General features: G+C 44.1%; 1 long non-coding RNA gene across 1 annotated transcript in view; it reads right to left on the reverse strand.

Annotated features, from left to right (window-relative positions):
• LOC103662732 overlaps nt 1–14,185 on the reverse strand; it is a 21,389-nt gene continuing 7,204 nt past the window's right edge. Inside the window, exons 2-5 of the long non-coding RNA XR_568558.2 lie at nt 9,951–10,545; nt 8,281–8,544; nt 2,418–2,539; nt 1–1,078 (exon numbers count right to left, since the gene is read on the reverse strand). This is a non-coding gene — a long non-coding RNA (uncharacterized LOC103662732). The remainder of the gene's footprint in view (nt 1,079–2,417; nt 2,540–8,280; nt 8,545–9,950; nt 10,546–14,185) is intronic.

Below are 14,185 nucleotides of genomic sequence, written 5' to 3' on the forward strand. Positions count from 1 at the left end.
TAGTGGTTTAAAGCGCACGGCTTTTTATTCCCCTGTCATGTCAGAGTTCCAAGGTGAGAAGTCTGGGTTAGTGGGCGGCTCTGCTCCATGACAGTACCCAGTAACTCAGAGTCTTTTCACCTTGACCGCCCCACCCCCCGGGGGATCAAGCCCAAGGTCACTGTCCTCTTCTGCATGATTGAAGCTGAGTTATGGGCACATCTGAAATCCGTGAGAGTCCTGAGCAGTAGCCTGTGTTCCATCCATAAGAACACAGTCACATGGCCCAAGACAGGCTTGCAAATGTCATCTCTAGCAGGAGAACCTATGTCCAGCTTCAGCTATATTTCTGTGAAAGCGGGAAGGACAGATTTTTGGTGGACGATCAGGTAAGGAAATCAAACCAGTGTTGGCTCGAATGTTGTAAAATCTAAATCTACGTTATAATTCAACCCATCATCTGCCCAATTTTATCTAGGCAGTCTGTCTTTAACTCGACACATTCTAAATACTCATGTGCAGATACAATTTTTTAAAAAAGAAAGCACTAAAAATAAGTAAATTCAAAGGGAAACCTGTCTTCTCTTTGTTGAATCGAAATGAGGAAATTAAAACAAAATGTCAAAATGCCTTTTAAATGAAAAACTTTGGTATTAATTGCATTATTGCATTTTAAATTCTGATTCAGAGTTCTCTCTCTACAGAGCAGGTAACTGTCCACATTTCAACTAAACTATTCAGTTTTCAACTTGGCAATATTTCCTAGATCAAGGCAGATATCCAGGGTTGGGATTCTGTATTGGTTATCTATTGCTGCGTAACAAATCATCCCACAAATAGTGGCTTAAAATAGCAACGTTTAGTATCTTGAAGTTTCTGTGGGTTAAGAATCCAGGAGCATCTTAACTGGGTCCTCTGGCTCTGGGTTCCTCACAAAGTTGCCGTCACCTCAAGGCTCAGCTGAAAGTAGACCAGCTTCCAAAATCACGTAAGTGGTAGTTGGCAGATTTTCATTCTTTGTGGGCCATTGGCCAGAGGCCACCCTCTCTTCCTTGCCATACAGGTCTCTCCATGGGACAGCTCACAACCCAGCAGTTACCTTCGTCAAACAGAGAATCAGAGACAGAGAGAATCAGAGCAAGACAAAGTAGCCATCTTTTCTGCTCTGATATTGGAGATCCCACCCCAATACTTTTGTCACAGTCTACTTATTAGAAGCCAGTCTGTAGGTCCAGCCCACATTCAAAGGGAGAGGGAATAAGCAAGAGCATGAATAGTAGGATGTAGGGATTACTGGGAGCCATTTTGGAAGCTGCCTACTACAAGCTCTCACACCTACACTAACTTCTAACTTCATCTCTACAATATCAGTGTTTCTCGTCCCAAACAAATCTGATACCTAGCCTTGGCCCCAAAGAGCTTCCATCTGTTGCAGAAATAACATGCACATGCACACACAAAAAAATGCGCAATGACATGAGAACAATGGTTTAATGGAAGACCTAGGGCATCAGAAGACCAATTTCTAGTAAAAAACTACATGTACCATAGCTATAATTCCCAAATCTGGGATCAGAATTACCTTACAAATCTCCCAGTTACAGATACCTTAAAGACAACTGAAAAATAATTGAAAGCAGAAATTATTAAGTTGGAAAAGAGAAAAACAATGAAGATGATAAATAAATCCAAAAACAGTCTTTGGAAAAAATTAACAAAATTGAAAAACCACTAGAATGACAAAGAAAGATTAAAAGGAAAAAAGACAAAAGCTTAAAATTATAAATATTAAGGAAAAATAATCATCAAAAGCAGAGGATATTTTTTTAAGTCTTTAGAGGGTATTCCCATGCCCTTGTGCAAACCGATCCAAAAATGGAGATGAAATAGATAATTTTTTTAGAAAGAAACAACTTACCTAAAATTGGCTCCAGTAAAGAATGTCTAACAGAGCAATTATCACAGACCTAGATAAAGGGGTTCAAATTCTCCCCTATAAAAAGCACTTCGCCTAGATAGTTTCAAAGGGAAATTCTACCCAACCTTTAAGGAATGGATAATCTCAATGCTACTTATTCCAGAAGAAAGAATTTTTCAAAATTCCTGTTATTAAAGCCATTATGATATTGATCTCAAAACCAAAAGAGCATCAAAAGGAAAACAACAGAATACTCTCACTTGTGAATAGGGTTCAAAATTCAGATATCAACAGCTGAAATCCAGCCGTCCATTTAAAAAAGAATGTACTGTGGCTAAGTGTGATTGGTTCCAGTCATAACATGAACAATGGTCGCTAAATAAAAACAACAACAACAACAAATCCATCAATATTATCCAGCATATTAATAGTGCTAAGGAGAAAAGTCATGTTATATCTTATATGGGTTGAATTGTGTCTCCCCTCCAAAAAGATATGTTAAAATCCTAGCACCCAGTACCTCAGAATGGGACCTTATTTGGAAATAGGGTCACAGCAGGTGTAGTTAGTTAAGATGAGGTCTTCCTGGAGTAGCGTGGGCCCCTGATCCAACGTGACGTGTGTGCTTCTAGGAAGGCTGCCCTGTGAAGACAGACACACAGGGAGAAGGATGAAGGCAGAGACTGGAGTCACGCAGCTGTAAGGAATGCCGAAGATGGCTGGCAAGCCACCAGAAACAGCAAGAGGCAAGGAGGGACTCCCCAGAGGGGTTTGGGAAGGAGTCTGGCCCTGCTGACACCCCGATCTCAGGTTCCCACCTCCAGAACTGTGAGTGAACGAATTCCATTGTTTAAAGCCACCCAGTTTGCCGTACTTTGCGACAGAGCCCTGGGAAACTCAGACAGGTTCGTTTGGACACATGCAGAAAAGTCATGTGACAAAAGTCAACACACATTCTTGTCAAAAGCCCTCAATAAAACAGAAATGGCTGTTGTGTCTGGGCTCAGTGAGCACTTGTGTTTGGTTGGAGGGGAGAGTTTCCAGATTGTGTAATGGAATGACGTGAGGAAGAGAAACTGTGTCCTGAGGTAAGCAGGGAGCCCCGAATGGCAGGTTATAAAGTTTGTGGTAGATGTTTGAGGTCATGAAAAGCCATTGAAAAACCAACTAAGAACCTGAGAAAAGCTGTGTTTCCACACCACGACTGGGGAGGCTGGCTGTCGGATGAATGGTACCTGGGGGCAGGGAGACACTGGGGATAAGAAGTTTCTTTATAGGACCCTTTCAATAATTCAGATTTCTTAAAGGACTTTCTCAAGTGGAATTTTACTTCATTGCATAGACAAGCAAATGTGAATCGACTGTTTTTTTGTTGTTGTTTTTTTTGAATACAAATGGTCACATTCTTTACATAATGTTCTTGGTCTTGCTTTTCTTACTTATGATATAATTAGAGATTGTTCCATATCAGTGGAAGAGATGCTCTATTTTACCAGTAATCCACTGACGAACATTTGGGGTGCTTCCAGACAATGCTGTTCTTGACTTGAATGTCACGTTCAGGCAGCTCTGGCCCAGCTTTGGCCAAGGTGCCATCAGAGCTGATTCTGGTCTTGGAGTACCTTTGGAAGCCACAGGATGACCGTGGTGGGTAGGAAAGGGACCAAACCTGGTCTGGAAAACCTGTCCAACTCAAGGTGAACCGGGTGGGTGTATTTCCAGAGGGGTAGAGGGTCCCAGGAAAGGCAGTTATAGGATGACTGCTGGCCTTGTCTACTGAGGTTATTGTAGCGGGAGCTACATTATTAACACAGGTGATGGTAGCCTCCGTTGGTTGACTAAGTACTGTGTTCGTTTCCCAGGGCTGCTGTGACAAAGAACCACTACCTCGACGGCTTAAGACAATAAAAATTTAGGGGCGCCTGGGTGGTTCAGTCGTTAAGCGTCTGCCATTGGCTCAGGGCATGATCCCAGAGTCCTGGGATCGAACCCCACATCAGGCTCCTCCGCTGGGAGCCTGCTTCTTCCTCTCCCACTCCCCCTGCTTGTGTTCCCTCTCTCGCTGGCTGTCTCTCTGTCAAATAAATACATAAAATCTTAAAAAAAAAAAAAAGGCAATAAAAATTTATCCTCTCCCAGTTCTGGAGGTCAGAAGTCCAAAATCAAGGTGTGGGCAGCGTTGTTTCTTTCTTGGAGGCTCACGGGGAGGATCTGCAGCGTGCCTCTCTCCTTGTTTCTGGTGATTGCTGGCAATCCTTGGTGGCCCTTGGCTTGTGGGTGTATTGGTCTAATCTCTTCCTCTGTTGTCACATGGGGTTCTCCCTGTATGACAGTATGTATGTTCACTAAGACCAGACACTGTTCCAGGCTGGGGGTTACATAAGTTTAAAAAACAACACCAACAGAGCCCTTGGATCATGAAACTTGTATTTCGGTAGGGAGCACAGCTAATAACAAATCAAGTAATGTGTAGTTTTAGGGAATGGTAAGTGTTGTGGGGAGGAGCAAGGTGCTCAGAGGGGGAAGACATATTTAGGTAAGATGGTTACCTCTGAGAAGGGGTATTTGTGTAAAGACCTGAAGGAAAAGAAGGAGCCTGCCCTACTAAGATCAGACAGGGCCATGTAGGCTGTCATAAGGAGTAATACTCCCACTTTACAGACGAGAAGACTGAGGCTCAGAGAGAAAAAAACGTGCCCAACGCTCTCAACTGATAATTGGCAGAAGGAGGATTCAGTGCAGGCCTATGTGAGTCCAAAACGTACTCTCTCTGTTACTACGTTAGCACGCTAGCCTCAGAATTTGTCTTTACTCTTTGTGTTTGTGTTAGAAAGTGCTCCCGGTGTGAACTAAGTGCTCAATAGACACTCATTCAGTGAATGGCGAGCTAGACTAGGAGTAAAATCTCACGGTTTCTAGAGCTTTCAGAGCTTACAACTCATTTTGAAATTGTTGCAGGTAAATTCTACAACTCTGAGAGGCAAGTGGGTTTCTCTCCATTTTATGTGAAGCTCTGAGATGTGATTTTCCCCAGAATTACAAAATGTATTACTTTTTGCAGGGTCTGCGGGCAGGCTGGCTCCCCATGGGAAGGCGGAGGAATGAATGGGAGGGGAGGCTGGCAGTCACGTGTGAGCCACGTGACCTGCACCCCCCCCACACTCCCACCCCCACGCCGAGCCAGAGCTGGCTGGCCTCAGGCAGGACACTGGACCTCACTGGGGTTCACCAAATGCTTCCTCTTTGGGAATTTGGATTCTGAGACCCCAGGCAGCATCTGTTGAACGAAAGAGAAGAAAACTTAGAAACCAGAGCTTACAACACGGAGCGCACACCTCCGCCTTGTGCTGGTGAGGAGGAAATGAGTCAGGTGTGCAGGGGAGCAGGCAAGGCGAGCAAACCACCCAAGGCCGTTCTCTGGGGCCTGGTCCGGTCATTGTGAGGTCCTTTCGTGTGCTGCCTGCGAATCTCTGGTATCAGATTCCCCATTTCTAATACTTGAGGCCTGAAGAGGCCTACCTCAGACATCCAGGGATTGGCAGAACATGGAAACTGAGGCTCTCGGACTCAGACTTGAGCAGTTTTCCACCATTCAGGCAGAGCATCCCCAAGGCCCCACCCATCCTCTTGCTGCTGGAGGCTGCTTCTTGCTGCCATGGAAACCACTTGGCCACCCCACCCTGCCTCCCTAAACCCCCACCCCAGCCCCCTGTTGGAGAGGGCAGGCCGGCTGGGCTTCCTAAGAATTCAGTGAATCTATTGATAATATTTCACCTCCTAATGAATCAAATTGCTTCCCGGTTTTTGCTGGAAATCTAGTCACTTTATATGGGTAACGCATTCTGAGATCCAAGCAAACTGTTGGCACACTACCCTTTCAGAATTTGCAAACTGCTATATATGAATTTGATTGCTGGCAGGGTTTTTTCAACGCTAACGTATATCTTTGCATGTACATTATGTAAAGTACCTGAGGGTCAGTAGCCTCAGCAGACCAGAGACCTACCCCTGTTGATAAATTGACCCAAGCCCTAGGCTCCGTGGGCTACCCCGCTCACTGACATTTTGAACCTTTAAGCACAGAACCCATCTCGTGTTGTTTGCAGTGCTACTCTTTCCTTCTAACTAATGAAAACCATCTTTTTTTTTCAGTTTGGACACTTTCAATAAGTCATCAAACATAAATTATCTTGGGGGGAAAAAAAACCCTTTCGGGCTGGGAGAAATTTCAGCTTAAAATCTTGCTTTGAAAGAAAACAGTTACAGGTGATGTTCCTGCAAACAGGGGAGCAGAAAGAAGGCAAGCAGTAGGAAGAACGGCTAGGGACGTGGACGTGGCCCGCAGCAGACATCTGAGGAATGGTCCCGTGCACATGCTCTCATAAGCATGAATACTGGTGAAGAGTTTGATTTCAGCCAGGACTTCTTGGTTTGATTCCAGGTGAATCAAACCATATCATAGAAAATACTTTGTTTTTCTAGTAAGTTTTGATGGATTTTGAGCACTTTATGAGGAATAGCGTAAAGTTTCACGTGCTATACCCAAGTCAGAATCCGAAGGGAGGGAGAGATCTCTCATGCCAAGCAGGTGTCAGTCCTTCTCTTCGTTTGGCTTCCATTTTGATAAAATACATCAAAACATCGAATAAAAAAAGTGAACAATATCTTTCAATTCCATCAGGCTTGCACTGGGGTTGGTCAACCTCACGCACTGAGCATACAACATAGGACAAAAAAAAAATGTATTTGACTCTTCACAAGTGGTATATTAAGGAATGGTCATTTTTATTCCTAAAGAACATTCCTTATGAATATCACTCATTGTTGAGTCATTTCCAATAACCAGTTTCCTGGACATGTTTATAATATGATTCAATGCACAAAATCAGCTAACGTGACACTTTCTAAGACCGTGTTTATTACATAGATCTGGGGAGAACTATCCCACTTGGTTATCAAAATTTTAAAGCCTCTAAATAAGCTTCCGAATCTAAGGAAAGCATTTTTAGTTATACTTCATGCATGTATTCATGAATCATCTACAAGCTTTATGAGTTGGTTGGAAACTGTCACAGATATTCACCTCCAACACTGTGTCTAATAAACAAAGCAGGTCCCAGAATAATATGGAACAGTATGTGTAGCATTTTGCTATTTACCTTTAATATATTAAAATACACAAAATACATATGTGTATGTGTGCATGGGCTTGTGTGTGCACACACAAAAGAACAGAAGATCCGGGATAAAAACTCCCACTTGCGAATGTGTACCTCCTGGCATTGGAGAGGAGCGAACAGGAACATTCTGTTTTCACTCTATGCGCCTGGGATTTGTTTCAGTTTTTCACAGCCATGCATTACTCTTGTGATTTAAAAAGATTTGTTTTTCTTTTAAAACTTCCAACTGGGGCTCCTGGGTGGCTCAGTCTGTTAAGCATTTGCCTTTGGCTCAGGTCATGATCTCGGGGTCCTGGGATTGAGCCCCCGCATCGAGCCCCTGCATTGAGCTCCTTGCTCAGCAGGGAGTCTGCTTCTCCCTCTCCCTCTGCCTGCCACACCCCCGGCTCATGCTCTCTCTCTTTCTCTCTTAAATCTTAAAAGAAAATAAATTAAATAAATAAATAAATAAATAAATAAAATCTTAAAACCTTTCTAACTGCTCAGGCTTGGCTAGTGAGAGAAGCGGTTTTTAAAACACTTACATGGAAGAGATTATTGTGAATAATTATACCAAGAGCTGACAATCATGGAAAAGTGGCCACCAACCACCAGATAGTACAAGCTCGTGTTTCTCACAGTTAACCATTTCCCCATCACCCTCACCTGATTGACAATAAAAAAAATTTGAACATGTAGTCTAGAGGCTTTTGGGTTTTCAACTGGGTGATGTAATAAGTCATATTGTGGAGAGAAGGGCCGTAGGCAGTGAGGGGGATAGAGGGGAGGACGCAGAACCCCTCAGGCTCAGTGTTCTTTATTGCTGAGGGCGTCTTAATAACCATCCTGTAAACCCCAGCATCTGTAGCTCTATGTCTACAATGCGCAGATGACCGATCTGTAACCGGCCTGAGCAAACAGGACCAGCACCCACTCTCTCCGAAAGCCCCGAGCGTCAGGCCTGCCAGGGTAGGTTCTCAGAATCAGGGCTACGGCCCGGCTTCAGCACAGAGGCTCCCTGAGCACGGTCTATGGACAAAAGTCCAAGCTAATCCACACAGGAAGTGACATCGAGAGCCTTCAGAATCTGGTCGTGATCTTAAAAATGGACTTAAGTGCCAACCTTTAAAAAAATCAGATGATCGTGTGGACCATAGACATCTTTAGCCTCTCAAAACTGGAAACTGGTACTACTGGGCCAAGATTCATTATGGCAACACTTACCCGAGCCGAGTCTCTGCTGCTCTCTCTAGATGGGGCAACGTGCTGGGGTTTTCTACAGTTCTCCTCACTCGGTATTATTTTGCATAATCCTCGTTGCTCATTTCATCGCTAGCTTGGTCCCTGAAGCATCTGGGTTTACAGTCACTGCATTTCAATCAAGGAAGGCCAATGCTGCTCGTTCACAATGCTGTCCCTTGGAATGCCGTCTCTCGTCTCTCGATGGTTAGATACAAAAAGAAATCACCATCCCTTACCTGAAGGACTCTGGAATGCAGTAGAAGAGACACGACAGCTGTGTCGTTAAATCTAGTAATAAATGCGACTCCCGAATCTTCTCGCCTTCCTTAAGCAGAGCTGGTAACAATCAGTAAATGATCCTATATTTGAATTTCCTTAATTGAATTTCATCCATCTGTACGTCTGTGGAAGTTCTACTGAGGCTACGTTTACACATTGGTGATTTTAATAAGGATATTGTCTTGCTTAAATAACGAACACTTATCTCCCCAGAAAAAATTAACCAGCGTGCTAATTTGTAATTTCCCTCATCATGCTTTCTTATCGCTAATAGCCTTCTTTACTGCTAATTCCCTCTCCCATTGCCAGTAATTCTGGGAGGCGCAGTGATCTGGCATAAACCTGATTCAAATCCAGGAATTTCATTTGGTCTTTGGTCAATTGTCTTAATTCTCTGAGCCCAAGTATAACCCTCTGTAACCATGGGGATAATATCATTCCATATCCTACTTTTTTTTGAAGGGTCATAGAGTTTTCTCCAGATCCCCCAATTTTTTCCTATCTGCATTATCATTGACTCGTCTTCCCTTACATCATCATTTGGCGAATTCGCTCTGTGAGGTGAATACAAAGCTTTGTTGGAATACTGCAAAACCGCCTCGTGCTGACATGTGCGGCCGACATGACGGGCAGAAGGGCTGTTCTCATGGTCAGCGAGAGCAATGACAGGAGGCAAATGGAACAACCAAACACACTTTGATTTCTTTTCTTTTCTTTTTTAAGATTTATTATTTATTTTGAGAGAGAGAGAGAGAGAGAGCACAAGCAGAGGGAGCAGCAGAGGGAGAGGGAAAAGCAGACTCCCCGCTGAGCAGGGAGCCCCATGCGGGGCTTGATCCCAGGACCCTGGGATCATGACCTGAGCAGAAGGCAGACGCTTAACCAACTGAGCCACCCAGGGGCCCCCGCACTCTGATTTCTGAATAGTGCATGTTTCCTGCGAGCTCGAGAGTCTCAAGTACTAACAGCTTCTCCAATGGTTATTATTGTGGATGTTACGTGTCAGGAAAATACCAGCATATTATTGGTTAACAAATGCCTGTGGAGACTTAACAATCTACATTCTGGTCACGAACTGAATTTATGAACCGTGGTAAATACCATTGGTAGAAGTGAGGTCATTGGTATCTGTGGGTTTGTTGAATCGTAGAAAGAATGCTGGAGAGTTCTTTCAGTTGATTGGCAGATTGCTGCCACACAAGTGAGCTTTTAATTCACAAGAGACAGGAAGTTGCCCCCCTTTTTTTAGTGGGTGCAAAATCTCTCCTGAGCCTGGGTTAAATAGTCCAATTCCTTTTCTGGACTCGGTTAACCTTCACTTTGGTTTGGTTTCAGGGGAGTAGCATAGCTGAATGTGTGCCAGTGTCACTGACCTATGAACGGTAAACATCACCCACGTCTTGTGCACTTCTAGGAGAAAGTGCCAGAGAATGCAGGGGCAGGAGTGCCCACAGCACCTGCCAGCGCCTCCACAGCTCCAATCATGGGCGTTTGCTGGCCTTTGCTGGCCTTTGCTGTCTGGGAGGAAGCAGGAGAACAATTTTTTGGTTACTGCAGTTAATACAATTTTACCTTGTAGATTCATGTCTTTTCTCTGATTAAAAAAAAAATACTTCTAAGCTCTCCCTTCATCACAGGGCTGGAGGCCTCAAAACAACCTTCCCCAAACTCATGGTCACTGTCAGAGGTCCGGTTTCGAGTCCTCCTGTGGGAGCTGCTGGTGTGACACGGGAAGCAGGAGTCATCTTGCTCCTACAGCACTGGCAGCCTGGTGTGGAAGGTTCCACAGATGACGGACGTGAGGTTTGGCGAGCAGCTTCTGGGTACCTTGCTATGAATCACCCACTTCTTACGACTCACCACACGATCTGCGATTCCAGGGGTGGATTCCTGATTTTAGCTGGAGTCCCACGAAAACCAGTGGTCCCGTTCTGGTCTGAGTCTGAAGGCCGGAGAACCCGGAGAACCCTGGTGGAAGGTGGCATTTTACAAACATTATCTCTAATCATTGCAGCAACTGAGAAGTTTGGAGAAGTTCCTATTACTCTGACAGATGAGAACACTAGATTTGGGAAGGTTAAATCACTCGCTATAAAACAGAACTTTAATCCACTATTAACTAGCATTATCAACTCACGAGTGGCCTACTCCTTCATGAACAATCCTGTGCTTTAGGGCAAAAACAAGTGTCTTTTCTACTAGGCTGCTGTTGGGGGGAAGTCCCATTTAATCCCTTTTCCCAGAAGCCACCTACAAAATCACTGGGGCGGCCAACATTATGCACTGACATGGTACATAGCTTTTAGCACAGGGTGAGGAAGGCAGGATCGGACTAGTCCATTCTGAAGGGATGTCAGGCTGACAAATAGAAATCCGGGAAGCATACATCAGACAGAAGACAGAAGGCACAGCACAAAGAGAAGCAGAAACAGAATAGTGTGGGAGGAAGTCAGGGAGAGACGTGAAGGGGAAAAGTTAGGTCAGAGGCTGAGGGAAGAGATGAACAAAAATGGCCTCATCACGATCTGCAGAGGAGGCCAGCAACAGGCCATGTGTGGATGAAATTGAAATAACAGACCTTTCTGGGGCGCCTGGGTAGCGCAGCCGTTAAAGCGTCTGCCTTCGGCTCAGGGCGTGATCCTGGCGTACCGGGATCGAGCCCCACATCAGGCTCCTCTGCTATGAGCCTGCTTCTTCCTCTCCCACTCCCCCTGCTGTGTTCCCTCTCTCGCTGGCTGTCTCTCTGTCACATAAATAAATAAAATCTTTAAAAAAAAAAAAAAAAAAGAAATAACAGACCTTTTTGTTCTAGACAATAATCCAAATATTTTTTCTGATTAGAAAATTTAATTATGAAGTCAGACCGATAAAATTTTACTAAATATTAACTTACAAGGAAATATGTCGTTACTGAATGCTAGCACAGGCATTGAACGGCAGGTATTTCTCTTAAAAAAATGCAAGTGAAACCATTTGTCATCCTAAGAAGTAGGATAGGTCTCCATGCAGTGGTTAAATATTTTAAAGAAGAATTCCATTATGTCTAGAAGCCAGCACGTTTGTCACATATACGGGGTATGTTTATTTTTAATACAAGTAGTTAACTGTTGTGCTCGCTTTGGCAGCACATATACAAGTAGTTAAATGCTGGGTTCATGACACCATGAAAATGGATTAGGATTTTTTTTTTTTCTGATTTGGATCTGAGTATCTTCATTTCAAAATATAAACAAAGAAGAGAAGCTTCATTGTACCAACATCAATTGGGAGGACAAATATTAGATCATCTACCTCGGGGATACTAGTTGGTAAGGCTTGTGTTGCTTTAGGAGAAAGTAGCTCCTCTAAAAATGATTATAAGGAGGAAAAAGGTGTCTGCTGACAGCAGCAGAGCTCCTATGGCAGCTGGTCAACTAATGGGTCCTCGAATTGGCAGAGATCAGCTCCTGCAGATAAAGGAGGAAGCATAATCATGTTGCTAAAGATACACATCAGTGTTTGGCTCTTAAATATCAAATGGCTCACCCAGTTCTAAATGCACGAAGCTAAGAACACCTTGCAAACTAGCTGTGAGGAGGTGCCCAGAATAGGTAAACCCCCAGAGACAGACAGTAGGCTGGGGGTTGGCTGGGACTGGAGGAGGAAAGCAAACGAGGGGAATGACTACTAATGGGATTTCTTTGGGGGATGATGACAATGTTCCAAAATTAGATTGCAGCGACGGTTGCAGGACTCTGTGAATATATTATAAGGCAATGAATTGTATGCTTGCAATGGGTGAACTTTCTGGTATGTAAATTACATTCCAGTAGAACTGGTTTGTTTTTTTTAATCCTTTAGAAAAGAGAGAATCACAGAGACACCAGCCCACAGCCCTGATATTTACAGTGGACCTACATACAGCTTGTTGGGCAAAAAATAATCCTGGCTTTTAATAACCACTATTAGTCAGGTTTTCTGTGCCTTGCTGTCAAGAGTATTCCTAACTAACACACCTTAAATTTTCAATCAGCTGATATGTGGTGACTGCATTCTATATGCCAGATACTGTGCTACAGAGCAGAGAAACAGATCGACATTCACTGTGTGCCCATAACGTACCAGGTGATTTATATACTTCCTGTCATCAGTGCCTCCTGGAAGCCCTGGAAAGAATGGCCTGTCCCCTCAAGGCACATCCAGTGTCAGGAATTATTTCTCTCCAGTGGTCTGTAGACCACCCACCTCCTGACTCTCCAATGGTACTGGTGAGAAATGCAGATTCCTGGCTTCACTCTGGACTTGCATTGAGGATATATCACTGGGGGATACGCTATAAAGGTGGCCATTCGACACGCCTGTGCCTCAGGGAGCATTCGACATAAACCTGCAATCACAGATAGACTCATTTGAACAGAACTTCTGACAGCAGTGGGAAAACATCACAAGGACCTTGGGGTAGGAAAGATAGGGAGTTGAAAAACACGTGTAAGGTCCAGTCTCTGTCCTCCAGGAGGTGTGGCGGGCAGAATTCCCAGCCCTTGATGTACGCACACCTTCTCCGAAATAGCCAATCAAATGCTAATCCAGGTCCTGCTTTGAAGGGATCTGCAGATGTCTCTAAGGTTGCAAATCAGTTGACCTTAAGATAGGGAGCTTGTCCTGGCGGGCGTGACCTAATCATAAGAAGCCTTTAAATCCAGGTCTAGAGAGACAGAGGAAGTCAGAGATTTGAAGGACGAGAGGGATTTGATGTGTGAGAAGTTGTCCATTGCTGGCTTGAAGACAAAAGCAGGAAGAGATGTGGGCGGCCTCTGGGACCTGAAAGCAGTCCCTGGCTTATGACCAACAAGGAAATGGGGACCTCAGTCCTACAACTGCAACAAACTGGAGTTTGCTAGAACTGTGTGGGCAGCCCAGAGGACATCTTGATTTCAACCTTGTCAAACCCTCAGCAGAAAACTCAGTTTGGCGGTGCCTAGACTCCTGACCCACAGGAACTGTGAGGTAATGAATTAATGTTGTTTCAAACTGCTAAGTTTGTGGTAATTTTTATGCAATAACAGAAAACTAATGTAGAAGCAAACTTGGGGAAGACCTATTCTAGAGGGAAAGTCAGTGAAGTCAACAACTAATTTAATACTCAAAATGAGAGAGTGGGAAGAGCCAGAAATGGCTTCCCTATATTGAAGTACTTCTTTGTCTTTTAATGATACACATTTGGGGGTGGTGTCAGTAAGGAATGCTTTTGGTAAGTAAGGAATGCCTAACTACTACTATTGGACACTGAGTAGCACAAGCAATTTTTCTCTCAGACTTAGTGTGGCTACTCAGTGGTGTTGGCATAAGTCCTTTCTATCTTTCCGAGTTCCCGCCATTTTTAATTTGTTGGCTTTTTGTCCTCATGTGTCACTGACGGTCAGATGCGTCTGGGCATTTCATGTTTTCTTGTCAGAAAGAAAAGGATGGGCAAAGGGTTTTGCCAACTGAGTCTGATCTTTCGTATTGAGAAAGCAAAATGTTTTCCGAAAGCCCACTTAGAAAACTCATTTATATCTGGACGACACGGCCACCCTTTGAGCAATACTGGCCAAGGGGAATGAACTTACCAGCCCTGGTTTAGACCAAT

This window comes from Ursus maritimus, unplaced genomic scaffold (assembly GCF_017311325.1).
Source record: "Ursus maritimus isolate PB19 unplaced genomic scaffold, ASM1731132v1 scaffold_1, whole genome shotgun sequence".
In the NCBI taxonomy this organism is placed as follows: Eukaryota; Metazoa; Chordata; class Mammalia; order Carnivora; family Ursidae; genus Ursus; species Ursus maritimus.